Source organism: Chiloscyllium plagiosum, unplaced genomic scaffold (assembly GCF_037043375.1).
Source record: "Chiloscyllium plagiosum isolate Xiang-an unplaced genomic scaffold, Cpla_swu_hap1 HiC_scaffold_14, whole genome shotgun sequence".
Lineage (NCBI taxonomy): Eukaryota > Metazoa > Chordata > Chondrichthyes > Orectolobiformes > Hemiscylliidae > Chiloscyllium > Chiloscyllium plagiosum.
In genome coordinates, this window is record NW_028270152.1 from 84018548 (window position 1) to 84045374 (window position 26827).

At 46.3% G+C, this 26827-nt stretch overlaps 1 long non-coding RNA gene across 3 annotated transcripts in view; it reads left to right on the forward strand.

Annotated features, from left to right (window-relative positions):
* Window positions 1-25403, forward strand: part of LOC122554808 (uncharacterized) — a 40247-nt gene extending 14844 nt beyond the window's left edge. For 2 of the 3 annotated variants that reach the window (XR_015759283.1, XR_015759284.1), the window contains 6 exons: window positions 609-715; window positions 6654-6760; window positions 9856-9964; window positions 15035-15141; window positions 23977-24079; window positions 24632-25403. This is a non-coding gene — a long non-coding RNA (uncharacterized LOC122554808). The remainder of the gene's footprint in view (window positions 1-608; window positions 716-6653; window positions 6761-9855; window positions 9965-15034; window positions 15142-23976; window positions 24080-24631) is intronic. The other variant, XR_015759285.1, reaches the window with a different exon arrangement.
* Window positions 25404-26827: the final 1424 nt, after the last annotated feature.

Sequence of the window (26827 nt, forward strand, 5' to 3'; positions counted from 1 at the left end):
TCCAGATGTAGAGGGCATTTAGGGTGAACGGAGAAAATTTCAAAGGGGCCTAAAGGACAACTCTTTCATGCAGTGGGTGGAATGAGCTGCCAGAGGAAGTGGTGGAGGCTAGTACAATTAAAACATGTTAAAGGCATCTAAATAGACACATGATATGATTAGGAAGCATTTACAGGGATATGGGCCAAGTGCTGGCAAATGGGAATAGATTAGGCTTGGATACCTGGTTGGCATGGATGAGTTAGACCGAAGGGTCTGTGTTGGTGCTATACATCTTTATGACTGTGGGATCAGAACAGCTTACACTGTTCTGCTTCATCTCTGGGCTCCCTCATGACCACTTTGTCAATATCTAGCTTCCTCAGTCTCAAACAATGGGTGTATATTTGGTCTGTTTAGTATTTTACTATTACTTTTACAGACATTTTTGGAAGTTAATTTTTCATTGCTGCCCAGCCCCTGACCATGTGCTGCTTATTAATTTGTTTTCTGGAAAATAAGCAAGTGCATTTTCCTTCCATTTCTAACTATCAAATTCTGCACCATTTTCATTCCCTGTAATCCGTTTTGCACTCCCTGAAACGTCAACTGTGTTTCTCCTTCCACAGATACCAGTGATTAATGCCAAATCCGTGTTGCCCGGGGAGAGGGCGATGTTTGACTTTCCTGTACAGCTGCAGTTTGTGTGGTGAAGACACTCCCACAATGTGGTTGGGTAAGAGACATTACAGAGTATTCATTACAGCAACAGTGATGCTTTGAAGATAATGTCCAATTAAAGAACAGTTTGTAGTTTTGTTATCCTGCTTATAATTTCACAAAAATATTATTGGGAACTTTAGACATAAGGCCAGAGAAGGATGATATTAGGTCAGGTGACCAAAGCATTGCCAAATAAGCAGGTTTTGAGGAATGTCTAAAGGAGGAAAGCAGATCTGTGAGGTTTTAGCTGTGAATTTCAGACCTTTTTGCTTTGGCAACTGTAAAAGCAGCCACACAGGTGAGGTAATGAATTAACAGATCATTGGGAGTCTCGAACAGAATGGGTTGTTGAGGTCTCAAAGGGTGTGTGTTGCAGCGAGCTCGGGATGATCACAACCAGGAATTGAATCAAGGGTGAGAATTTTAAATTGAGGGATGTGGGCCGGATGCTGGCAGGTGAGACTAGATTGGATTGGGATATCTGGTCGGCATGGACGGGTTGGATTGAAGGGTCTGTTTCCATGCTGTACATCTCTGTGGCTCTATGTTGTTGATTATGAATAGGAGCCTTTTGATGGATCGACAAATTTTGCTACGAGGGAGTACTTGGGCAGCAGAGATATAGTGTTTCTTGAGATTACAGGGAGGTTGAATGTGGGCAGCTGGCCAGGAGTGTGTTTGGATAATGAAGTCTGGAGATAACACAAGGTGGATGAGAGTATATGAGCTGATACAAGGGTAGAATCAGCTAGAAATAGTGATCTTGGAGTGGGACTGGGCTGTCGCTCTCACCTCACCTCTGGGATTCAGCTGGTTGTCAGGTTGTGAATCAGGGCGGTAACACCATCGGGAGCTGAGTGGCCCTGGTGGAGCCTAAAATGAGTGTCACTGAGTGTGGTGAAACGGTTAAAAATTATGTCCCAATACATGTGTGAATCTAACCGGAATGGAGGTGTTGCTTAGTCCCGTGTGAATCTTATTACACACCTCCCCGTGTGAATCTTCTTATCTGTATGTAACCAGAATGGAATGTGTTTTTTAGCCTTGCTCTGCTGTTCACATGAATGTTTATATCTGGAAAAGAGTATATCAGCTGGAAAAGTCTCCAGTTCGGTGAGTCTGCTCCGGGGTTACGTTTAACCGCCGAGCGTGGGTTGTTGGCAACCGCTCTACGAGAACTGACGGCTCCCAGTTCCGGTAACATGTAGAGTGAGTATAAGCCAGACCCGTTGTAAGTATGAGACCTGGTTGTGGCGACGCTGCGGGGAATAAAATGCTCATATTCTAGCAGACTCGCCTCTTGGTCGTTTGTTCTGTGTCAGACAACTCTCCTACGAACCTGACCTTGAGAATTTTTTAAAACATTTGGCGCTGCGAGCAGGGTCAATCGCAATTGAGGAGAGATTTTGATACAGAACAATGTTTTGGAAAAAGACTAAGAAACCAGAAGAACAAACTGTGGAGGTCCCGACCGTCCCGGGATGGCATGGATGTGGGCATGTACGTGGCAGTTTGTTTGAGAAATGGTGGGGGGCGACCGGAGGAACCCCAGGGTCGCTGCTGTCCACCCTTGAGAGGATCCCAGTCCTGCCGAAGAACCCCTTGCCTGGGGTACAGCGGAGGATGTGGGCATGTCCAAAAAGCTGAAGCGGAGTTAACAGAATTGAATGGGATTGAACTGAACTGAACTGAGTGGAACTGAAGTGAATCAAATTGAACGGAACAAAATGGAACTGAGCTAAATTGAATTGAAATGGACGGAACTGAATTGAACACAATTGAATTGAACTGAACAGACCTGAACTGAGCTGAATTGAACTACACTGAATTGACTGAACTGAAATTAACTGAAACGAATTGAACTGAATTAAGCATAATGTAACACATGTATTGGGCCAAGCAGTGGAATGTGGTGTAAAATTATGTCCCAATACATGTGTGAATCATAATGTAACACATGTATTGGGCCAAGCAGTGGAATGTGGTGAAACGGTTAAAAATTATGTCCCAATACATGTGTGAATCTAACCGGAATGGAGGTGTTGCTTAGTCCCGTGTGAATCTTATTACACACCTCCCCGTGTGAATCTTCTTATCTGTATGTAACCAGAATGGAATGTGTTTTTTAGCCTTGCTCTGCTGTTCACATGAATGTTTACATCTGGAAAAGAGTATATCAGCTGGAAAAGTCTCCAGTTCGGTGAGTCTGCTCCGGGGTTACGTTTAACCGCCGAGCGTGGGTTGTTGGCAACCGCTCTACGAGAACTGACGGCTCCCAGTTCTGGTAACATGTAGAGTGAGTATAAGCCAGACCCGTTGTAAGTATGAGACCTGGTTGTGGCGACGCTGCGGGGAATAAAATGCTCATATTCTAGCAGACTCGCCTCTTGGTCGTTTGTTCTGTGTCAGACTACTTTCCTATGAACCTGACCTTGAGAATTTTTTAAAACACTGAGCTGGCTGTTGCGGAGCAGCTGCTGCTTGGTAGCCCTGTAGATGACATTTTCCATCACTTTACTGCTGATCGAGTGTGGACTGACAGAGGGAAATTGCCTGGGTTGGATTGCCCTGTGTTGTTGTGTTGAACGTGCCTGGGCAATGTTCCACATTGTCGGTAGATGCCAGTGCTGGAGCGGTACGTGGCTTGGTGGGTGGCAAGTTCTGGAGCACAAGCCACCGGTATTATTGCCAGAATATTGGCAGGGCCCGTAGCCTTTGCACTGCTTAACCATTTCTTGATGTTATTCAAACTGAATCGAACTGGCTTAAAACTCACATCTGTGATGTTGGAAACCACTGGAGAAGGCCGAGATGGATCATCCCACTTTGCACTTCTGGCTGAAGATTGCTGCAAATGCTGTCGTCATATCTGGTGCATGGATGTGTGAGGCCCCTCCATCAGTAAAGGTGGAGATATCTGTGATGCTTCCTCCAGTGAGTTGTTTAATTGTCCGTCACCGTTCACAACTGGGTGTGGCAGAACTGCAGAGCTCTGATCTGTTCCATTGGTTGTGGGATCACTTAGCTCTGTTGCTTGCTGCTGATGCTGTTTGATGCAGATGGTCCTGTTTGGTAGCTTCACCAGGCTGGCACTTCATTTTTAGGACTGCCTGGTGCTGCTCATGGCAAGCCCTCCTTTCCTGTCCATTGTGGTGGGTGAGAGCGGGATTTACAAACCCATGAGATTACAGATTGTGTTGGAGTACAGCCCTGCTGCTGTTGATGTCCCACAGTGCCTCAGAGATACCCAGTTTGAGATCCTACATCTCTTCGAAGTCTGTCTCATTTAGAACGGTGATGGTGTCACTCAACGCAATGGAGGTTTTCCTCAACTTTAAGGCAAGACTTTGTCTCCAAAAGGAATGTGTGATGGTCGCTCGTACTGATACTGTCATGGACAGATGTATCTGCAGTTGGTCAATTCATAACAATGAGATCAAGTATGTTTTTCCCTCTTGGTTCCCTCACCACCCGCTGCAGATTCAGTTGAGCAGCTATGTCCATCAGGACCTGGCCAGCTCAGTCAGTAATTCTGTTGCAGAGGTAGTCTCGATTGTGGACGTTGAAATCCTGTACCCAGAGTACGTTTGACACCATTTTATTGCCTCAGTGCTTCCTCCAAATGTTGTTCAACATGAAGGAGAACTGATCCGTCAGTCAAGGGAGGACAGGACGTGGTAATCAGCAGGAGCCATGAGATTTCCTTGTCTCCAGAGCCAATGCTGAGTACTCCAAGTGCAAATCCTCCCTGACTGTGCCATCACCTCTGCCTGGTCTGCCCTGCTGGTGGGGCAGGACATATCCAGAGATTTCAGGAGAAAGTGAAGACTGCAGATGCTGGAGATCAGAGTCAAATGTCTGGTGCTGGAAAAGGACAGCAGGTCAGGCTGATGAAGGGCTTAGGCTCCAAACATCGATTCTCCTGTTCCTCAGATGCTGCCTGACCTGTTGTGCTTTTCCATCACCACAATCTCAATATCTTGGGATGGTGATGGTGGTGTCTGGTCATTGTCTGTAAGGGTTGATTTCATGAGTATGACTATGTCAGGCTGTTCCTTGATTGGTCTGTTAGACAGCTCTGCACATTTTGGTACCAAAATCCAGATGTTAGTCTGGAGGACGTTGCACCATCGAGAGGGCTGATTCTGTGGTTGTATTAAATGGTGCCTTGTTAGATGCCGAGTGGTCCATCCAGTTTCATTCCTTTGTTGAGACTTTGCAGTTATTAATATAGTGAGTAGCTGGCTGGGCCACTGTCAGGTTGGCAGGTTTTTTTTTCCACCATTGACAATGATTCCATGGAGATTAGGAGATTCCTAATTCCAGGTATTTTTTCTTGAATTCAGATTCCACATCTGCCAAGATGGGATTCGAACCAGGACTTCAGTCGTTTGTTTTAATATTTTGGATAAAATTTAAACACATTACGTTTGTTCACTCACTTTAAATATCACTTACCCAGGTTTTGTTTCTTTGTGAAACACTGTTCATCATCCTGTCTCCTCCATCCTTCGCTCCAACAACAAGAGTTTGGAGTACATGGAGTTTCTCTGTCACTAAGACTGAGATAATCCGATCTGCTGCTTCCCTCCCTCCCCCCTCTTCCCCCCCTCTTCCCCCCCTCTTCCCCCCCTCTTCCCCCCCTCTTCCCCCCCTCTTCCCCCCCTCTTCCCCCCCTCTTCCCCCCCTCTTCCCCCCCTCTTCCCCCCCTCTTCCCCCCCTCTTCCCCCCCTCTTCCCCCCCTCTTCCCCCCCTCTTCCCCCCCTCTTCCCCCCCTCTTCCCCCCCTCTTCCCCCCCTCTTCCCCCCCTCCTCCCCCCCTCCTCCCCCCCTCCTCCCCCCCTCCTCCCCCCCTCCTCCCCCCCTTCTCCCCCCCTCCTCCCCCCCTCCTCCCCCCCTCCTCCCCCCCTCCTCCCCCCCTCCTCCCCCCCTTCTCCCCCCCTTCTCCCCCCCTTCTCCCCCCCTTCTCCCCCCCTTCTCCCCCCCTTCTCCCCCCCTTCTCCCCCCCTTCTCCCCCCCTTCTCCCCCCCTTCTCCCCCCCTTCTCCCCCCCTTCTCCCCCCCTTCTCCCCCCCTTCTCCCCCCCTTCTCCCCCCCTTCTCCCCCCCTTCTCCCCCCCTTCTCCCCCCCTTCTCCCCCCCTTCTCCCCCCCTTCTCCCCCCCTTCTCCCCCCCTTCTCACCCCCTTCTCCCCCCCTTCTCCCCCCCTTCTCCCCCCCTTCTCCCCCCCTTCTCCCCCCCTTCTCCCCCCCTTTTCACCCCCCTTCACCCCCCTTCCCCCCCTTCCCCCCCCCCCCTTGGTGTTCTATCCTTGTTGCAGTTGGAGGTGTGGGTTTCAAAGGCAGAGGTGCGGGAAGTGGAGGAGATATAGTGGATGATAGCGACACATGGGAGTGGAAATTGCAGTCCTTGAAATACGGGGCCATTTTGTATGTTCTGGCCTCACTGGAACACTGCAGTAAGCATGAGACAGAGATGTTGGCCAGGGAACAGACTTGTGTGTTAAAGTGGCAGGCAGCTGGAAGCTCGGGGTCTGTTTTTGCAGCAGAACGTAGATCATCAGTCGCCATTTCCACCACCTCCACGGAGATGCTGCCAGACACAGGTTCCTGTCCCCTCCATTAACAGCTATGCACCCTCCCAGCCAGATCCTAAACCACTCCTTTGTCTTTCCAAATGTTCCGATCTGTCTTTGGGTTCTGACCGTGCCGATGACTTCCTCTTTAACCCTTATCTCCTGCAGTACAAAGATCTGCAGGTTAGTTGAATTGGGGGTAAGGTCCAGTGAGGTGCATGTGCATGTCCCCTTCCGAGGATTGGGGGGTGGGGGGGGGGGTGGCAGTGTGCGATTTGAAGAGAGGCATTTACACATCAAGCACATATCTAGAAAAAATTATGTCTTTATATTCTTCCTGTACTGACTGTGAGTTTTGTTTTGTGAATTCATTTCATAGGATATTAAATCAGAATAATTGAGGCTGGGATCTCAAAAGCAGTTTTTACAGTCAATGGAGTCATCGGGATCTGAATATCATTGGCATTTAACTGTGGAAGGAGAAAGGTTTGTCTGTTCTGTTTGTGGGAAGATATCTCCAATATTCTTGTTAAGCAGAAAGATGTACAAATTCGTGGTTAGATCACTCTTTGGGTGTGTGCTCTGTTCTGGGCCCTGCAGCTGAGGAAGGAGATATTGGCCTGCGAGGGAGCACAGATTTATCCAAATTACACCTCGTCTCTTTGTAAGTACTCTCAGATTTAGACCCAATCACCCACTTCATGATGTTAACCTGTAAACTTCTATTACCTGCAAACTTCCCATTAAAAATCCTTTTGGACTCAAATTCCAGTACCTTTTCAAGTGGAATGTTCCAGCTTCTGACAACTGTCTGTTCATCCAGAAACTGCTGAGGTCCATGTTGACTCTGGGGTTACAAAGGGCTGAATTGAAAGATGAGGTGCTGCCCCTGAGCTCCCATTGAGATGCATTCGAACAGTACAGGAGGCTGAGGGCAATGTAGGTATGAGCAGGCAATGAAAATGACAGGGCTGCACTGTGAGGGGTGCTTGGCTCAATGAGAGTGTTCTGGAGTTGGGTGTAAACAGACTGATGTGAGACGGGGAGAAGGTGAGGCTGAAACTCAGTTTTAGTTCAGGCCCTTCAGATATTCACATGGTCCCAATGTGAACAGCCAGTTTTTAAGTGATACCTGCGGATTATTTGTTAACAGTTTTTAAAGTATTTTTCCTGAGGGCAGTTGAGTTAACCACATTGCTGTGGGTCTGGAGTCACATGTTGGCCAGACCAGGTGAGGATGACCGTTTCCTTCCCTGCAGGACATTAGTGAACCAGGTGGGTTTCAATTGACAATAGTTTCATGGTCATCATTCGCCTTTTCATTCTAGGTGGTATTCAATTCCGATGCCACCATCAGCCATGTTGGGATTCTATCCCTAATCCTCGGAACACTGTACATATCACTCATCTGGCAGGAATACCATTAAGCCATTGCCTCCCTTTTTAGCAATGTTTAAAAGAAAGTTCCATCATTCTAGGTGTACAATGTGAGATAAAATACTGCAACGTCCATGTGTCAGCCTCTCCGAAAGGTCAATCAACAGAAATTTGTTTGGGGCCAAATATTTCACCTTTTTTTTGGAGGGGGGGGTTATTAAACAAAAATGAATCCAAATAAAAATCTTATGCCACGGACATGTAATTTCTGAAGCCGGAGGGGGATTACAGAGACAGGGAGGGACGTGGGGCCACAGGGGGATTGTTGTCCAAACATCACTGTGGTGTACATGGACTGCAGCATTTCAGGGAGGCGGTTAACCACCACTTTCTCCAAGACAAGTAAAGGTGGCCAGTAAATACTGGTCTGGGCAGCAAAGGCAATCCCCAGTGAGTAAAACCAAGCAGTGACCTCTCTGAGCTGACTTGCTGTGAAGTTAAAAACCTCTTTGGAAATGGAGTGGGCAGAGAAGAGAAACAGTGACATTTCACAGCTGCCCTCCGAGAGACCTCGCCCTTGGAAGTACTCCGAGCTGGGGATCAGATCAGTGAGTTTCACTCTCTTCAAATGTCAATCTTAGCCGGTTTTATTTTATTCAATCTACAATAGTGAGTAAGGTGAGGATTTCTTTTTAATGTCTTAGGGTCTCTTGATTAAATGTTTAAGATATGAAACATAAGCATTGTTATTCTCGGGCAGTATTTTTCGAGCAGTAAGACTGTGTCTTTGTTTTGGTGTGTAGATTGTTAAGGCGGAGAGATGGCCTGTTGTAGAGTGGCGTGCTTTTCCTGTCGGATGTGGGAGATTAGGGAGAGTTTCAATGATCCTGATGATTATGTCTGTAGCAAGTGTGATTGCAAATCCTTTTGGATCGCATGGATTGGTGGAGGAGTGATTAAAGGCAGTGAGGAATTGACAGGAGCCGGGGGGTGTTATAGGTGGCAGTCTCAGGAATGCAGGATACTGCAGATACAGTCAGGTAGATGGGTTACCGCCGGGAAAGCTAGGAGGGGTAGGTCGGTACTGCAGGAGTCTCCTGTGGCTATCCCCATCTCAGGCAAGGAAACTGTTTTGGAAAATATAGGTGGTCAGAGACTTTCAGGGGAATGTAGCACTGACAATCAAGTTACTGGTACTGAGACTGGCTTTTAACATAATATGAGGTATACCCAGTTCCACAAGATCGATGGTGATAGGGGACTCTCTAGTCAGGGGCACAGTCTGCTGTTTCTGCAGCTGACAGTGAGACATCAGAATGGGGTGGTGCTGCCCTGGTGCCAGTGTCAAGGATGTCTCTGAGGGAGCAGAGTATTTTCAAAAGGGAAAATAACCAGTGGGAGGTCATTGTATATTGGTACCAATGGCATAGGAAGGGGAAAGCATGGGGTCCTGACGAGCAGGGAGATTTGCTAGTGCCACTCGGGAGGCATTAAACCAGTGAGGGAGTCGGGGTAATCCTAAAGAGATAGTGAGAAAAGAGGTGAGTCTGAGGCTGGTACTGTTCACCAGTCAGACTGTCAAGGTAGGCAAGAGCAAGTCACAGAATGAGGTGCGACGGACCAGTTGCACTGCATTTATTTCAGTGCAAGAGGCCTTACAGGTCAGGCAGGTGGGCTCAGGGTATGGTTTTGAACATGGCACTGGGATATTACAGCAATTACAGAGGCTTCACTCAGGGATGGATAGGACTGGCAGCTTCATGTTCCAGGGTATAGATGCTATAGCAAGGATAGAAAGGGGGCAACAGAGCAGGGGGAGAGGTGTTTTTGATTAGGGATAACATTATGGCTGGGCTTTGGGAGGATATTCCTGGGAGTACATCCAGGCAAGTTATTTGGTTGGTACTGAGAAATAAGAAAGGGATGACCATCTTAATGGGATTGTATTATAGACTCTCTCCCAATAGTCAGCGGGGAATTGAGACACAATTTTACCAGGAGACTTCAGTTATCTGTAAGAATATTATGGATGCAATGATAAGTGGGTTTTTTTTTACCAACATAGCCTCGGAGTGCTGTAGTGTTAAGGGCTTGGATGGAAAGGTATTTGTTCAGTGTGTACGAGAACATTTCAGAATCAGTTTGTAGGATGTACCTACTAGAGAAGGAACAAAACCTGATCTGTTTTCTTTATTCATTCACAGGATAAGGCTGTCACTGGCTCGGCCAGCATTTATTGCTGCGTTTACCCAGAGGGCAGTTAAGAGTCAACCACGTTGCTATAGGTCTGGAGTCCCATGCAGACCAGACCAGGTAAGGATGGCATTTTCCCTCCCTAAAGGTCATTAGTGAACCAGATGGGTTTTCCAACAATTGACAGTGGAATCCTTGTCGTCACTAGATTATTTTTTCCAGATATTTATTGAATTCACGTTCCAAAATCTGCCGTGATGGGATTCAAACCCGGGTCCCCTGAACCTTATTTGGGTCTCTGGATTAACTGTCTAGCGATAATTTCACTACGTCATCACTGCCTCTTAGGAAATGAGGCAGGGTGAGTGACTGAGGTATCAGCGGGGCAGCGCATCAGCACCAAAGATCCCAGAGTATTGTGGCTCAGAGGTTAGTACTGCTTCCTCAGCACCAGGGACCTGGGTTTGATTCTAGCCTCGGGCACCTGTCTTTGTTGGAGTTGGCACATTCTCCCCAGAGCCGAAAATGTGTTGCTGGAAAAGCGCAGCAGGTCAGGCAGCATCTAAGGAACAGGAGAATCAACGTTTCGGGCATAAGCCCTTCTTCCCATAGTGTCTAGATGCAGTATATGAGGTTTTGGGATGTGCAGGCAAATCTCTGCCTGATGTGAAAAGATCCTTTTGGGAACTTGGACAGATGTCAGAGGGAGGTGTGGCCGCACGTTTTACATCTCCCGTGGCGGCAAGGGAGGGTCAAGGGTGTGGAGCGTGGGTTGGTGGGAGGGAGTGGACCGAACAAGGAAGGCGCAGTGGGAATGGTCTCTGTGGAACGCAGATAGAGGTGGGGAGGGAAATATGTCTCTGGTGGTGGGGTCTGACTTTAGGTAGCAGAAATAACAGAGGTTAATGTGCTGTATCTGGAGATTAGTGGGTGGAAGGTGAAGACTGCAGGGTTATATTCTTTATTGTGGCTGAAGGGGTGGGGTAAAGGCGGAGGTGCGGGAAGTGGAGGGTATGTGTTGGAGGGCGTTGTTGATCCAGTCAGAGGAAAATTACGGTCCGTGAAGTAGGTCTTTCTCAGATGTCCTGGAATAGAATCCAAAGAGATTAAACAAATATCACAGACAAAAGATTAACTGGCCCAGAGAATAGGACCCCTTAAAGGTCAACAAGGCTGTCAATGGAACCACAGGGAGTGCAAAAGATATGCAAATATTTCACGTTATTTTTACTGGAGAAGTATATGGAAGCTCGAGAGTTTGGAGAAATAAACAGTGATAACTTGAAAAGTATCCATGTTACAGAGGAGGTGGTACTAGATGTCTTAAATCGCATCTAGGTGGATAAAGCCCTGGAATATGATCAGGTGTATTCTGGAACTTTCTGGAAATCTAGTGAAGTGATTGTTGGGCCTCTCCTGAGGTATTTATATCGTTGATAGCGACAGGTGAGGTGCCATTATTTTAAAACACTGGTAAGGAGAGGCCATGGAACAAGAAAACAGTGAGCCTGAAGTCAGTGGCAGGCAAGTTGTTGGAAGGGATTCTGAGGGACAGCATATCCATCTATTTTGGAAAAGTAAGGAATGACAGGGAGAGTCAATGTGGCTTTGTACGTGCTCAATTGTGTCTCACTAACTTGACTGAATGTTTTGAAGTGACAAAGAAAATTGATTAATCCAGGCTGTGAATGTTGTTTATATGGACATTCAACAAGGTTCCACAAAGCAGACTGGTTAGCAGGGTTAGATAACATGGAATGCAGGGAGAACAAGCCATTACAAAACTGCCTTGAATGTAGGAGACAGAGGATGATGATGGAGGGTTGTTTTGCGGACTGGAGGCCTGTGAGGAGCAATGTGCTGCAAGGATGGATATTGAGCCCTTAAATAAATAACTTGGATGTGACTATATGAGGTATGGTCAGTAGGTTTACAGAAGACACCAAAATTGGAGGTGTCGTGGACAGTGAAGAAGGTTAGTTCAGAATACAACAGGATCTTGATCAGATAGGCCAATGGGGCGAGGAATGGCAGACGGAGTTCAATTTAGATAAATGTGAGCTGTTGTATTTTGGAAAGCCAAATCAGGGCAGGACTTATACACTTAATGGTAAAGTCCTGGGGAACATTGCTGAACAAAGAGACCTTGGAGTGCAGGTTCATAGTTCCTTGAAAGTAGAGTCACAGGTAGGCGGGGCAGTGAATGCAGCATTTGGTACCCTACCCCCCCACCCCCGTTATTGGTCAATGCATTGAATGCAGCTGTTGTGACATCATATTGTGGCAAGACAGGGCACTGATTAAAGCCCTTCTGGAATTCTGTTTTCAGTTCCAATCTCCCCGTTCTTGGAATAATGTTGAGAAACTTGAAAGGGTTCAGAAAATATTTGCAAGGATTTTGCCAGGGTTGGACGGTTTGAGCTATTGGAAAAGGCCGAATAGACTGGGACTATTTTCCCTGGAGAATTGGAGGCTGAGAGGTGATCTTATAAAATCATGAAGAGCATGGATAAGGTGAGCAGTCAGGGATTTTTTCCCAAGTTCGTTGGGTCCAGAACTAGAGGGTACAGGCTTAAGGTGAGAGGGAAAAGATTTAAAAGGGATCTAAGGGGCATCTTATTCATGTTGAGGGCATTGCAAGTAGGGAATGAACTGCCAGAGGAAGGGGTGGAGGCTAGTACAATTGCAGCATTTAAAAGGCATTTGATTGTGTATATGAAGAGGAAGGTTTTAGAGGGATAAGGGTGAACCGCTGGCAAATGGGACTCCATTAACACACTCCGTTATTGGTCAATGCATTGAATACAGAAGCTGGGACGTCATACTGTGGCTGGACAGGACATTGATTAAGCCACTTCTGGAATTCTGTTTTCAGTTTGAATTTCCCTGTTCTGGGAATGATGTTGTGAAACTTGAAAAGGTTTGGACAAGATTTACAGAAACGTTGCCAGGATTGGAAGATTTGGGCTACAGGGAGAGGCTGAATAGTCTGGGGCTATTTTCTGTGGAGAGTCAAAGACTGAGGGGTGACTTCATGGAGATTTATAAAATCACAAGCGTGGATAAGGTGAGCAGCTGGCGTCCTTTTTCCTCAGGTTAGGTGGGTCCAAATCTAGAGCACGTGGGTTTAAGTTGAGAGGGCAAAGATTGAAAAGGGATCTAAGTGGCAACGTTTTCAAGCTGAGTGTGGTGTGTGTATGGGAGGAGCTACCAGATGAAGTAGTGGAGGCTGATAAAATAACAACATGTAAAAAGCTTCCAATTGGGTACATGAATAGGAAGGGTTTTGATGGATACAGGCCAATAGATGGTAAATGGGAATCCATTAGTTTAGGATTCCTTGTTGGCACGGACGAATTGGACCAAAGGTCTGTTTCTTTGATCTTAATAAATTAAGATGCATTCCTCAATTTTGTGGAGAGCTAGCTGAAGCACAGATAATTATCCTTGCAGCTGAGAAGGGTGAAGCAGTGATTTTGATCTGGTGCAGATTTGGTTCCAAGGTTTTGAATTTGCAGAGAGAGAGAGAGAGGAATTGTTAACACTGTCACATTTTTTAGTAACTACTTTCAAGTAATTGACAAGTAATACAAGGTGAAAATGTGAACACTACTTTACTCAGTAAGTTCTGAGCATCTGGAACAGTCTGAATGACACAGATTCAGCAGGTATTCTGAAACAGACTTGGAATTTTACTTTTTAAGGAAAGATTTGGGGGGCTGTGGGCACATGGGAGTGGACTTGGGACAGATTTGCAGCATCTCCAGAGGGAGAGAGTACAGCCCCAATGGGCTGAATAGCCCCCAGCCCCTGTGCTCTGTGATACTGCCCCATTCACTGTGAATGATGAAGCTCATCCCAGGGCAGAGAGAGGGATTAGCCCTCCACTCTCATCACAATGGGGCCCGGCTGATTGACAGCAGCTCTAGACCAATGGGAGAAGAGTCTGTGTGGTCCTGCAGCCAATGGGATTGAATGAGGGGTGTGGCCAGCAAGACAACACCTGTCCATGAGCTGTGTGGGTGCAGTGTCACTGTTTGGGGTTGGGAGAGACAGCAGAGACTGGGACAGATGCTGTTGGACCTGAATTACAAACTCCTGGTAAATTAAAACCAAAAGAACTGCGGAAGATGTAAATCAGAAACAACAACCAGAGGTTCTGGAAAAGCTCAGCAAGTCTGGCAGCATCTGTGAAGAGAAATCAGAGTTAAAGTTTAAGATCCGGTGTCCCTTCCACAGAACAGATGTTACTGAGAATAAAAGTTAGTTTATGTGCAGAAGATAGTGTGGGGGGAGGATAAAAGGAGTAAAGGATAGGTGGGGATAGAGTGAGAAGAACAGTTGGATAAAGGATAACCATCTGGCTGGGGGAGGGTGACTAGTTGTTAATGTAGACTGTTAGTGGCTAACCATAGGTAGTGTGTAATGGCAGGCTGTGAGAACAAGGCCTGGTGTGTGGGGTAGGGGCTACGACATGACGTTGTTAACCTATGGTTAGCCACTGTCTCCATTGTAAGCTGTTGCCCACCTATATCACTCCACGATTGAAGCTGCCAAGGACACAAACCTTTGGAATATCCTCCCGAACCCCCTCTGTCCGCCTGAATGATGTATCTAAAAATCATTCTCTTTAATCAACGTTTCCATCATTCATGAAGCATTTTTGGAGATTTGTCAATGTGAAAGGCTCCATACAATGCAGGTAGTTGTTGTTATTGTCTGACATCAGGAGAAATAGGGATGAGCCCTCTCTTTCTTACACCTGATGAACAACAGCAAAAGCAGGAAGCACTGAGCATGCTCCAGCACACAATGGGCCTCGGATTATTGATGTCAGCGCAGGACCAATAAGAGTGGGGGAACGGGGGCTAGAGGTGCTAGTTGGGCCTTCAACCAATAGGAGTGAATGAGGGGCGGGACAATACTCAACCACGTGATAAACTTCACTGACAGCACAGTGTTGTTGTGGCCAAGGCATTGGAAATGTGTGAAGGTGAAGGGAAGGGGAAAGGAAAGACATATTGACCAGGAAGAGGAGGAAATTTTCATGGTATGGGATGAGAGGTTTTATAGAACTTAGTGCACATTCTAAAACGCAAATTTGAAAATCCCAAATTCTGCACCATTTTCCCTCCCTATAATGCATTTTGCACTCCCTGAAATATCAGCTGTGTGTTTCTCCCTCCACAGATACCAATGATCAGTGCCAACGCCCCATTGCCTGTGGAGAAGGTGCTGTTTGACTTCCTTGTACAGCTGCAGTTCGTGTGGTGAAGGTGCTCCCACAATGTGTTTGGGTAAGAGCTGTTTTAGATTATTCACTCAGCGACAGTGAGGAGTTGACAATGTATGTGCAAATCATCAACAGTTTTTTTTTTATCATGTTTATAATTCCACAGAAATACTATTGAGAACTTCTGACATAAGGCCACAGATGGGAATATTAGGTCAGGTGCTCAAAAGAATGGCCAAATAAACAGGTTTTCAGGAATACCTTAAAGGAGGAAAGCAGGTCTGAGAGGGTTAGGGTGGGAATTCCAGACCGTGTTGTCTTGGTAACAGTAGAAACAGCCAGACAGGTGAAGCAATGAATAAACACATCGTTGGGAGTCTGAAAGAAAATCAGTTGTCGGGGTCTCACAGGTTGTGTGGTGCAGGGAGACGGGGATGTTCACAGCCAGGATTTACATCAAAGGTGAGAATTTTAAATTGTAGCTTGTTAATAGGAGCCTTTTGATGGATCAACAAGTTTTGGTACAAGTGAGCACTAGGGCAGTCGGGTTTTAGATACTCTTGAGATTACATATAAGTTGAATGTGGGAGGTTGGCCAGGAGTGTGTTTGGATAATGAAGTCTGGAGATAACACAGGGATGGACGAGTATTTCAGTAAATGAGCTGAGACGAGGGTGGAGTTGGGTGATGTCACTAATGTAGGAATAGTGCTTTTGGAGTTGGGCTGCTCCTCCTCTTCATCGCTCCTCCTCTTCATCACTCCCCCTCCCCAATTCACAGATATTGTTCCTTGTTCTATCTGTCTGTCTTTTCTGGTTATGTCCTTCTCTCCCATTCTGCTGCAAACTAATATTTGATCCCACCGTTGTTGGAAAAACCTGCTCCATCCCAACTCTCCCTTTCCTTTCTTAATTCCTTGTATTTGGTGTCCCTTAAGGATCTCTCCTCGGTCCCTCCTATTTCTCATCCACATACTTCCAGGAGGTGACATTGTCCAAAAGCACCGTGTTAGGTTTCACATGTACACTGACAATGCCCAGCTCTCCCTCACCATCATCGCTCTCCATTACTCAGTTATCAAACTGCTCATCACGCTCCCACTACGCGATTGGCTGCAATTTCCTGCAACGGAACGTTGCAATGGTTAAAGCCATTGTCTTCAGTTGCTATTACAAATTACTTTCCCTTATTGCTGAGCCCCTCCCTCCCACTGGGAACTATCTGAGACAGAACCGCACCCTTCACAATATTGCTCTCATATCTGACCCCAAGATGACCTTCTGATCAGACATCTACATAATCACAAACACCAGGAATTTCAAACTCTTAAAATGTTGCTTATCTCCACCTCACCCCAGCTCCATTGCTACTGAAACCCCTGACCTGTGTCAGTGCTGTCTTAAACTTAACGAATCCAAAACAGAACCCGTGATTCCGTGAGTGACCCAGAATCTGGTTCCAGACTCCCTCATGATGGGAAACATCCACTCAGTATTTACCCTGTCAAACTCCTTAAGAATCCTACATGTTACAATGCGATCACCTCTCATTCTTCCCAAATCCAGTAAGTAGAGACCCAATTTCTTCAGCCTTTTCTTAAAAGATAATCCCTGCAATCCAGGGTTCATCCCAGTCAATTTTCTGTGAAATGCCTCTGATGAAATGACACATTTCCTTAAATAAAGGGACCAAAACATCTGTCATTGCTCCAGATGTGATCTCACTCGCACTTTATAAAGTTACTCTCAGGTATATACTCCAAACAACTCCGTTTAAACTTGCACAGATGTTGTTGGAAATGCTCAGCAGGTCATGCAACATCTGGGAAGAAAAAATCAGTTAAAGTTTCGGGTCTGGTCACCCTTCCTCAGATACGTTAACTCTAATTTCTTTTCACAGATGCTGCTAGACCTGCTGAGCTTTTCCAGAAACTTCTGTTTCTCTTCCTGGTTTCCAGCATCTTCAGTTGTTTCGGTTTTCATATCCTTTAAACTTGCCAACTCTCCTATAGAATTTGTCATTTCCACCTTGGAAAAAAGATTCACATTTGTTTGGTTTCCCCTACCCTGGGAAAAAAGACACCATGACTAGTCACCCTATCATTGCTCCTCATAATTTTATAAAGTTCGATAAAGCCACCTAAAGTGTCCAGTGCTGCAGAGAAATAGCCTCAGCCTATTCAGCCTCTCCCTATGGTTCAAATGTTCCAATACTGGCAACACCCTGGAAAAACTTTTCTGAACTCTTGCAAGTTTCCCAACGTCTTTCCTATAGCAGGGAGACTGGAATTGAAAGCAGTCTGGGATTCCAAAAGTGGCCGAGCCAATAAACTGTACAACCGAAACATGATCTCCCAACTCCTATACTCAATGCACTGCCCAAAAACAGCTAGTATACCGCACACCACCTTCACTGACCTGTCTACCTTCAACCACACTTTCAAGGAACTATCCACCCACACTGCATGGTCTGTTTGTCTGTCAACACTTCCCAGGAACTTGTCATTAAGAGGTTGAGTCCTATTCTCGTAATAACTTTCTGAAATCAGGGAGAACGCAACTGAATGCAGTATTCTAAACCTGGCCTCACCAATGCCCTACTCAGCCACAACATGACCTCCTAATCCCTATACTCAGTGATAGAATCCCTACAGTGTGGAAACAGGCCTTTCGGCCCATGAGACTATACCAACCATCGGGACAGCATTCCACCCTAACTCTGTAACCTACCATTACCCAAAGCTAATCCAGCTAACCTGCATGTCTTTGGATTTGTGGGCGGAAATTAAGAGCACCCAGAGGAAGCCCACGCAGACACAGGGAGAATGTGCAAACACCACACAGAGAGTGGAATCGAATCGAATCAGCACATTCCATTCAATGTTAGTGTCCCAAATGCCACTTTCAGCACCTGATCTCCCTGAAACTACTTTCCAAGAACTATACAGTTGTTCTGAGCCCTCCAGAGGGAATTAAGGTGAGGAGGAGAAAACAGGAACAGGGTTGAGTTTTAGATCTATAAAATAACTCTCCATCTTCCCCCTCTGTTCCCCCCGTCTCTCCCGCTCTGTCTGCTCCCCCCCTCTGTCTCCCCCCACTCTGTCCGTCCCCCCCCCCCCCCCCCGTCGGCCTGTTCCCCCTTTCTGTCAGCCTCCCCCCGTTCCCCCTGTCTGTTCCCCTCCTCTCTAATCCCACTTTCTGTCCCCACCTATCTCTGTGCCGCCCTCTCTGTCACCCCCCCTCTTTCCCCAGCCATTTCTGTCTCACCCCTCTCGATCCACACACCCCCTGTCTGCCTACCCTCCCTCCCAGTCCCCTAGTTCTGTACTCCCCCCACTGCAGGGCAAATATCTTGTCTATTTACCATATCCATGCCCAGCCTGATTTTAAAAATCTCTTTCAGGTCACCATTCAGCCTCTGACGCTCCAGGGAAAACAGCCTATCCAACCCTGGCAACATGCTATAATTCTTTTCTGATCTCTTTAAAGTTTAAGAACATCCATCTGATAGGAAGGAGAACAGAATGATATGGAATATTGATTCAGCAACTTTTGTAATGTCCTGTACAGCCGCAATATGACCTTCCAACCCCTATACTCAATGCTCTGTCCAATAAAGACAAGCAGACCAACTGCCGTCTTCACTATCCTATCTACTTGCTACTCTACTGTCAATGAACTATGAACCTGCACTCCAAGGGCTCTTTATTTAGCAGCACTCCCCAGGAACTTGCTATTAACTGTATAAATCCTGCTAAAGTTTGCTTTTCCAAAATGCAGCAGCTCGCATTTTTCTAAACTGAACTCCTCAGTCCATTCACCCATCTGATTCAGATCCTCTTGTACTCTGAGGTAATCTTTTCACTCTCTACTACACCTCCCATTTTGGTGTCACCTGCAAACGTACTTACAATACCTCTTATGTTCACATCCAAATCATGGATATAAATGGCAAAAAGTTGTGGATCCAGCACCGATCCTTGTGACACTCCACTGGTCACAGGCCTCCAGCCTGAAAAGCACCCTCTGCCTTCTACCTTCGGGCCAGTTCTGTACTCCATGCAATCTAACCTTGCTGACCAGTCTCCCATGAGGAACTTTGTCAAACACGTTACTGAAGTCTATGTAGACCATATCCATGCTCTGACCTCAGCAATCCTCTTTGTTACTTCTTCAAAAAAACTGAGTCAAATTCATGAGATATGATTTCCCATGCACAAAGCTGTTATTAGTATCCAGGATTTAACACTGTACATGGGGTCTGCGTTGCCCAGTTATAGGTGTTAATATTCTGGATGAAGTTTAAGTACACCAGCATTTTGTCAGTGACTTTCTATTGAGTCTTGTTAATGTCACCAACACAAGTGAGTTCCTTTTGAAAGGCAGTGCCTGTATCCCTTGCCCACCAGGAAATAATGTAAGTGTCCTTACCTCTGGACTAGGAGAATCAGGCTCAGAGTTGAGTAACAGCATCTTTGAAGAGGCTGATTAGTAAACCTGCCCAAGCCACCAGGCCATACTGTCTCCCAGCTGTCCCTGCCTGAGCCTCCAAACAGAACCTTCCTGTAGTTTCTCTCCTGTCAGACTCTCCCATTGCTCAGTTTGTCCAGTATCCCCTCCTGCTGTTGCACTGATCCTGTCCCTCACTGACCTGTCCATCCCTCAGTGTCCTCCGCATTCATTCATTGTTAACAATCCCATTGACCCAGTCCTCCAGCCCCGCCCCCTCCCGTCGATAGAGACGGCTCAGTGGTTAGCACTGCTGCCTCACAGCACCAGGTACCCGGGTTCGATTCCGGCCACGGCGACTGTCTGTGTGGAGTTTGCGCATTCTCCCCGTGTCTGAGCGGGTTTCCTTCGGGTGCTCCGGTTTCCTCCCACAATCCAAAGATGTGCAGGGCAGGTGAATTGGCCTTTCTAAATTGCGCATAGTATTAGTTACATTAGTTAGGGGGAATGGTTCGGTCTGGACTTGTTTGGCCAAGGGACCTGTTTCCATACTGTAGGAATTCTGATATATTGGGCAGCAGCTGCTGTCAATCACCCGGACTCCTGTATGATCGGGACCACGTGCTGTAGGAGGGGAGACCAATGCATGGGTGCAGTGCTGGCAACTGTGGGAGTATGCGCAGTATAGGTCCAGTGCTTGGGAAGGAGGCTGTGGGTGTGAGGGATTAATCTATCATTAGCAGCTTCATCCCTCTGGGAGCAGGACCCAGAGGAATGGCCCTTTTCTTGCTACCCTGACATGTGATCAGACTATCAGTGGTGCAGCGTTTTGCAGAAAATTATCAGAACTCTTTTGTGAAGATTCAGGGTTGTTATGGAATGGGACAAGGATGGGTCTGCAATTAGAATTCTAATTTGGCTCATTTTAGTAAGATGGGTCATGGCCAGAGTGTGCAGGAAGCAGTGTATGCAGGATGGTTCTCATCAGGAGCTAGGAAACTGAATTCGAAGAGAGAGTGTGTGAGAACTGGGTGTGGAGGAAAGGAGTGGGGGATTGGTTTGGATTTCAGTTCACAGAAATACAAATTGAACTTCATGTTCAGATCTGATCGTTACTTGAGCCGTGGCGATCTGAATATCATTGGCCTTTTCATCTGGAAGGAAAGGTGTGCATTCTGTCTGTGGGCGAATATTCCAAATCTCAGTGTGACTGCAAAAGTACTGAGACACAGCGAAGTCCATGTCAGCATGGTGAGTGTGGAGAGAGGTTTCATTTGTTTTTGAAAATCTGAAAAATCATGGCACATTTCCCAGGAACAATTAAGCCACAACTTTGCTTTGTAGAAAGACAAGTCTTTAATTAACCATGCAACCAGAAAGAGACAAGTCTACCTGCACCATGGGAAACACTATGAAAATGGGATTGTTGTAAAGGAGTTCGTTCTCGATCATGGATTGTAATCCATTGCCATTGTCACGTCGGTTCCAGCACCGTGGAGAAATACTGGAAATATGATGAATGTAATGTAGGTTTCAGTTATTAAACTGTAATAAGTGCAGAACCATTTACAAGGATGTTGCCAGGGGTCTGAGTTATAGGGAGAGGTTGGACAAGTGAGGATTTAATGTTTAGAGCAGAGGAAACTGAGGGGGCCCTTTTCTAGAAGTGTATAAGACCATGAGAGGCATGGATAAGGTGAATGCACTCAGTCTTTTTCCCAGGAACTCAAGGATTGGACGGCTTGATTGGATCAGTTTAAGGTTAGAGGAGAAAGAATAAAAGGGAAGCTGAGGGCCAAATGTTTTACACAGAGGGTGGTATGTATACGGAATGAGCTGCCAGTGGAAGTGGTTCAGGCAGGAACACTCACAACAGGTAAAAGACATTTGGACAAATACATGGATTGGAAAGGGTCAGAAGCAAATGGGCCAAGTGCAGGGAAATGGGGTTAGCATGGATGGACATTCTGGTCGGCATGGGCCCGTTTGGGCCAAAGGGCCTGTCTCTGCTGTAGGCTTCTATGACTCTAAGTGCATTTGCTATTTCTCCCATTAACTCTGTTGGTATCCTGGGATGTATTCCATCAGGACAATGAGACTTGTCTACCTTTAGCTCCATTACCTTGCCCAGCTCTAACTCTTTCACGATAATGGTTATTTCTAGGTCCTCACCTTCCTCAGTCTCCTTATCAATTACTGGCATGTTCTTCGTATCCTCCACTGTGAAGACTGACTGCTGTGTACTCATATTCCTGAACCCTGCTGGATAGGAATAACTCAGCACAGAACTCTGAGAGGTCTTTATTGATGAAACATGGCAGTTACCTGGATAGTGTACATGCAGAACACCTCCAGGCAGCATCAGGTAACTCCCCGCCTGTCCGATGTGCCGCTCCCATTCTTATACCTTTGTGGTTTGGGACTTTGAATAGAGACTGTCTCTCAGTATTCTCTCCATGGCAACGGCAGTTAGAAAGTCGAGTTCAGCTCAACACTTTGTGGTTAAACCACACACACCTCCCCCACGCCCCCGTGGCTCCCTTAAGTATCTGACAGACGTTTCAGTTTCAGTGGGGTATCTATCAGGATTCTGATGTGGAGGAGCCAGTGTTGGGGTGCGGTGAACAAACGTATAAATCACACAACACCAGGTTATACTCCAACAGGTTTATTTGGAAGAACAAGCTTTTGGAGTGTGCTGTAATTTGTAACTTGATCAGGATTATCTCTATGGTAACCGTTAAGTGCTTCAACAATTACAGAGGCCATATGTTCCCCACACAATAGGTTCCCCTCTAGCAGTGTAAACTGCTATTCTGGCCCTTTTCTCCCCCAATCCCATCTAGCTTTCTGTTGATCTTTAAAGTTTTTCTAATCTCCTTGGTCTTTGGCAATTTGTATGCATTTTATTTCAGTTTGATAGACTCTCTTATTTCCTGGGTAAAAGCAATGACTGCAGATGCTGGAAACCAGATTCTGGATCAATGGTGCTGGAAGAGCACAGCAGTTCAGGCAGCATAAAGGAGCTTCAGCAAAATCGACGTTTCGGGCAAAAGCCCTTCTTCAGGAATCATGAAGGGCTTATGCCTGAAACGTCGATTTTGCTGAAGCTTCTCTTATTTCCTGAGCCACCCATGGCAGATTATTCCTTTTCCTACAGTCCTTCTTTTTCCCTGATATATACTTTTGCTGAGCACTTCAAAAAATTGCTTTGATATTCCCCCACAGTCCGTCAACTTTCCCACCGTAAAGTCTTTGTTTCCAGTCTACATTAGCCAACTCCTGCCTCATCCTATTGTAGTCTCCTTTTGTTTAAGCACAGGATCTTGGGAGCGGATCTAATCTTCCAGCTTTCCATCAGTGTTCTAAGTTCAATCAGACTTATCAGAAGTCTTTTATCAGATTACGAGGGGAGGCGATGTTTCCTGGGTGTTTTGGTTTTCATTGTCAGTGACCTTGGCTTTGTAATAAAGTACAGGATATATATTCACAACAGCGTACTCTGGACGCTGCCAATATACGACACAATCTAAAACCATAAATCACTGTCTCCCCTCAGTTTAAAATTTCAAAATCATTATCTCCTACACATTTCCTCACTATCTAAGCTTGGAATGCTAATCCACCTGACTATCTGTCATTTTCCGAAATTCTCCTTTGGTGAAGGTGGTGATTTTTGGATTCAGCTTTCCAGTTATTACCGTAAGAAGATAAGCACTGGGCACAGGAGAACCAGCCCCACCATTTAATACGGTGATGATTGAGCTCACATCGGTCTCAGCTGGATTTTCCCGCCTGCTCTCTCTCACCCTTCATCTCATTGCAAATTCAACATCTGTATCTCTTCATTAAATTGGCTCATTGTCCTGGCATCCACTGCATTTTGAGTAGGGAATTCCACAGATTCACAACACATCGAGATAAGGACATTCTTCCTCATGAGAATAGAATAGAGTCTCTATAGTGCAGGAATAGTCTCTACAGTGCAGGAACAGAGTATTCATCCATCGAGTCCACACCAACCCTATGATGAACATCCCATTCAGACCCACTCGTTCCCTGTAACATTGCATTTCCCATGGCTAATTGTCTAACCGGCACGTGCATGGACACTGTCAGCAATTTAGCACCCTCTGTCCTCTGTCAGAACTGGAGAACTGCACGAAACCATGCAAACATGGGGAGAATGTGTAAACTCCACACAATCACCTAAGGTCCCTGACGCTGTGAGGCAGCAGTGCTAGCCACTGAGCCACCTCTTCTTAAAGCCTACTGCGCCTTAATAACCTCCCTATCCCCCAATTGGCTGAATCTATGTTCCTTACGTCAGAAATCAGGTTGTCTAAGCGGATGTCTCAGTAAATCCAAGTGACAGCCCACATGTCCCATGTGTCTGAATGGGGATCCGATACACAACATCCTCCATCCCACACTTTTCATTCATGTTCCAGAGACAGGGCTCCAGTGCCTGCATGAGGACTGCAACTCCCAAATTCCGAGGCAGGGACCACACGTCTGTGGGGAAACCTGGCACTGCACAAGTACAGAATGTGGGTGAGTTTTGGAGCATGTGCTTTGGGGTAACTAATGGAAAGTATTTCACACTGTGTTTATCTGGAGGAGGAACGTATTTGCTTGTAGTATTGATCTGTTGGAGGATCAAAGTATCTCCACACCTACATGGGACCAAGTTACATTCCCAACTTGTCATAACACTAGAATCAACCAATGAGAAACAAAGGATGTGACCCATTCTCCCAGACTGCAGCTTCCTGTTCTGTCCAGGATCTGCCACCTCCCTTTCTGTTTCCTTTTGTTTCATTCTGCTGTTACATTATTGACTTGCAGCAACTGAGGGAAAGGAAGTGAACCCAGAAAGGGTGCAGAGTCTAACCAGGGACGGGAAGTGGTGGCATAGATCTGTTTATCAACAATTCCATGAGAATGGGGAGGGTGTACATTAGGGGGTAGTAGAGTCAGAATGGTGGGAGAGAGTAAGAGAGCTGGAGGGTTACAGCTTTGGGGGAAGAAAGGGGAAAAAGATATTCCAGAGAAACTAGAATTGTCTGTTCTGAATTTCTAATCTGTACATATTCCTTTATACAGGGTGCGAGATGGTGAAGATTTGCAGACTGAAACCTCAAAATCATGTGCAGATCGTGATTAAGTTAAACAACATTTGAAGAACCAAAGATAGAGAATCACTCAGCCAAAATCCTGCAACATTCACCCTCCCAGCATTGTCGGTCTATCTGCGCCAAATAGACTGCGAATGGGTCAAGACAGCAGCTCACTACCATCTTCTCAAGGGTAACGAGAGATGGGGTATAAATGCTGGCTGAGCCAATGATGCCCATATCCTGGAAATGGTTTCTATCTCAAGTTGCTGAAACCCAATTGATGTTACTGCAGGATGATAAGGAATGCTGAGTGCATCCTCCAGGAGGCAGCACCATCACATTAACCCTGCCTACACCCACACAGTAATACCGCAACGTCACTGGAACAAAAGGCAGTGAAACCAAAGGAGGACTTCGATATAGTTCTTCGAGGTAAAGTCATGAAAGGGGATTGGAGCACAGCAGGAACAGGAGACTGAGCTGGATGGTCAGCTGTTTCCCATTGAATGGTGGAGCAGGATTGAAAGACTGAATGGTCTCCTCCTGCTGCTATCTCCCAGGTATGTATATAGCCATGGAGCCCGGGTAGGAAGAAGGGGGCAGGGATTCTCCAGGAGATTGCACCTCCACATCAGTTTTCAGTGAGGGATGGTTTGATGAATTTTATTTAACATTTATCTTTAACACAAGGTTTGTAAATTTTGGTTTTAAAATGTTGTAAAAGTTTTTTGCACAACAAATAAAATTAAAGAAAATAACGTAAACTGTCTGACTATAACAGTTTTAAAACTTTCAACCTTTTTTAAAACAAAATCCTGTCTATTCCCGGATACTATCACTTTCCAGCTACTCAAACTCCAGGGAAATATTCCCTCCCTGTCTGAACCTTTGGTTTGATTTAACTGCTTTTCAGTTCTCGTTCTATGAGCTGTGAAGCGTTCTTTTTCCCCATTTCTCCGACCCAGAAATGTGATCACAGCAACCTTCCACCATCAAAATCATCATTACGCCATTTTGCTTTTGGTTAACATATAATCACCAGCAGTGCAAAAGTGAGGACTGCAGATGCTGGAAACCAGAGCCTAGATTAGAGGGATGCTGGAAAAGGGCTTTTGCCAAAACGTTGATTTTCCAGCTCCTCGGATCCTGCCTGACCTGCTGTGCTTTTCCAGCACCACTCTAATCTAGACATATAATCACCAGCAGTAAACCGTTTGTGTAACCAATTGAATATTTCCAAACAAAGCCCATTATGGGCCAAGCAAACCATTATAAGTGACAGAGTGAGAAGGGACTAAATCAAAGTAGAGTTGGGGGGAGGGGGCAGCGGTGGAGATAAAGCACTATATCCCCTGCGGTGCCTACCTCTATCTAAAGGCATCGAGAGTATTGATGCACACCACATGCTCCTTCTCCAAGGACACCTGCTGTGTAGCCTTTACCCTCAATCATAGAATAAAATCCCTACAGTGTGGAAGGAGAGCATTGGCCCATCAAACCCCAGCGACCATCCGAAGAACATCACGCCCAGAGCACTCTATCACTGTAACACTGCATTTCCCATGGCTGATCCACCTCGTCTGCACAATCCTGGATCCTGTGGACAATTTAGCACGACTGATCCACCTGACCTGTACATCTTTGGACTGTGGGAGGAAACCAGAGCACCTGGAGGGGACCCACACTATCATGGGGAGAATGTGGGAACTCCACACCGGCCGTTGGACAAGGCTGGACTCCAACCTTGTACCTGATGCTGTGAAGCAGCAGTGCTACAGTCACAATTTAAATCAAAACATATGATCCCTGTTTATTGTCACATTGCTGTTTGTGGAGACTTACTGCCCAGGGACACATCCTCAGGTTCAGAAAGTGGCAAAATAAATTCAATCAACTCCAGCCCAGTTAATGTGGTTAACAACAACATCAATACTCCAACAGTGTCATCATGAACAAGGTCCTGTCCTGACTCTGATGGACAGTAACATCAGAATCAGAGTCCTGCAGTCCACACGGAGCAGGTGGATGACCACTTCCCTGTGAGCACTCACTGGTCTCTCAGTCGTGTTGAAGATGCAGCAAATCCCTTGTCAAACAGAGGGGTGAACAGCTCCTACCAGTGTGAACCCGCTGGGGTCTCGGGATGGGATGAATCACTGAATCCCCTCTCCCACACTGAGCA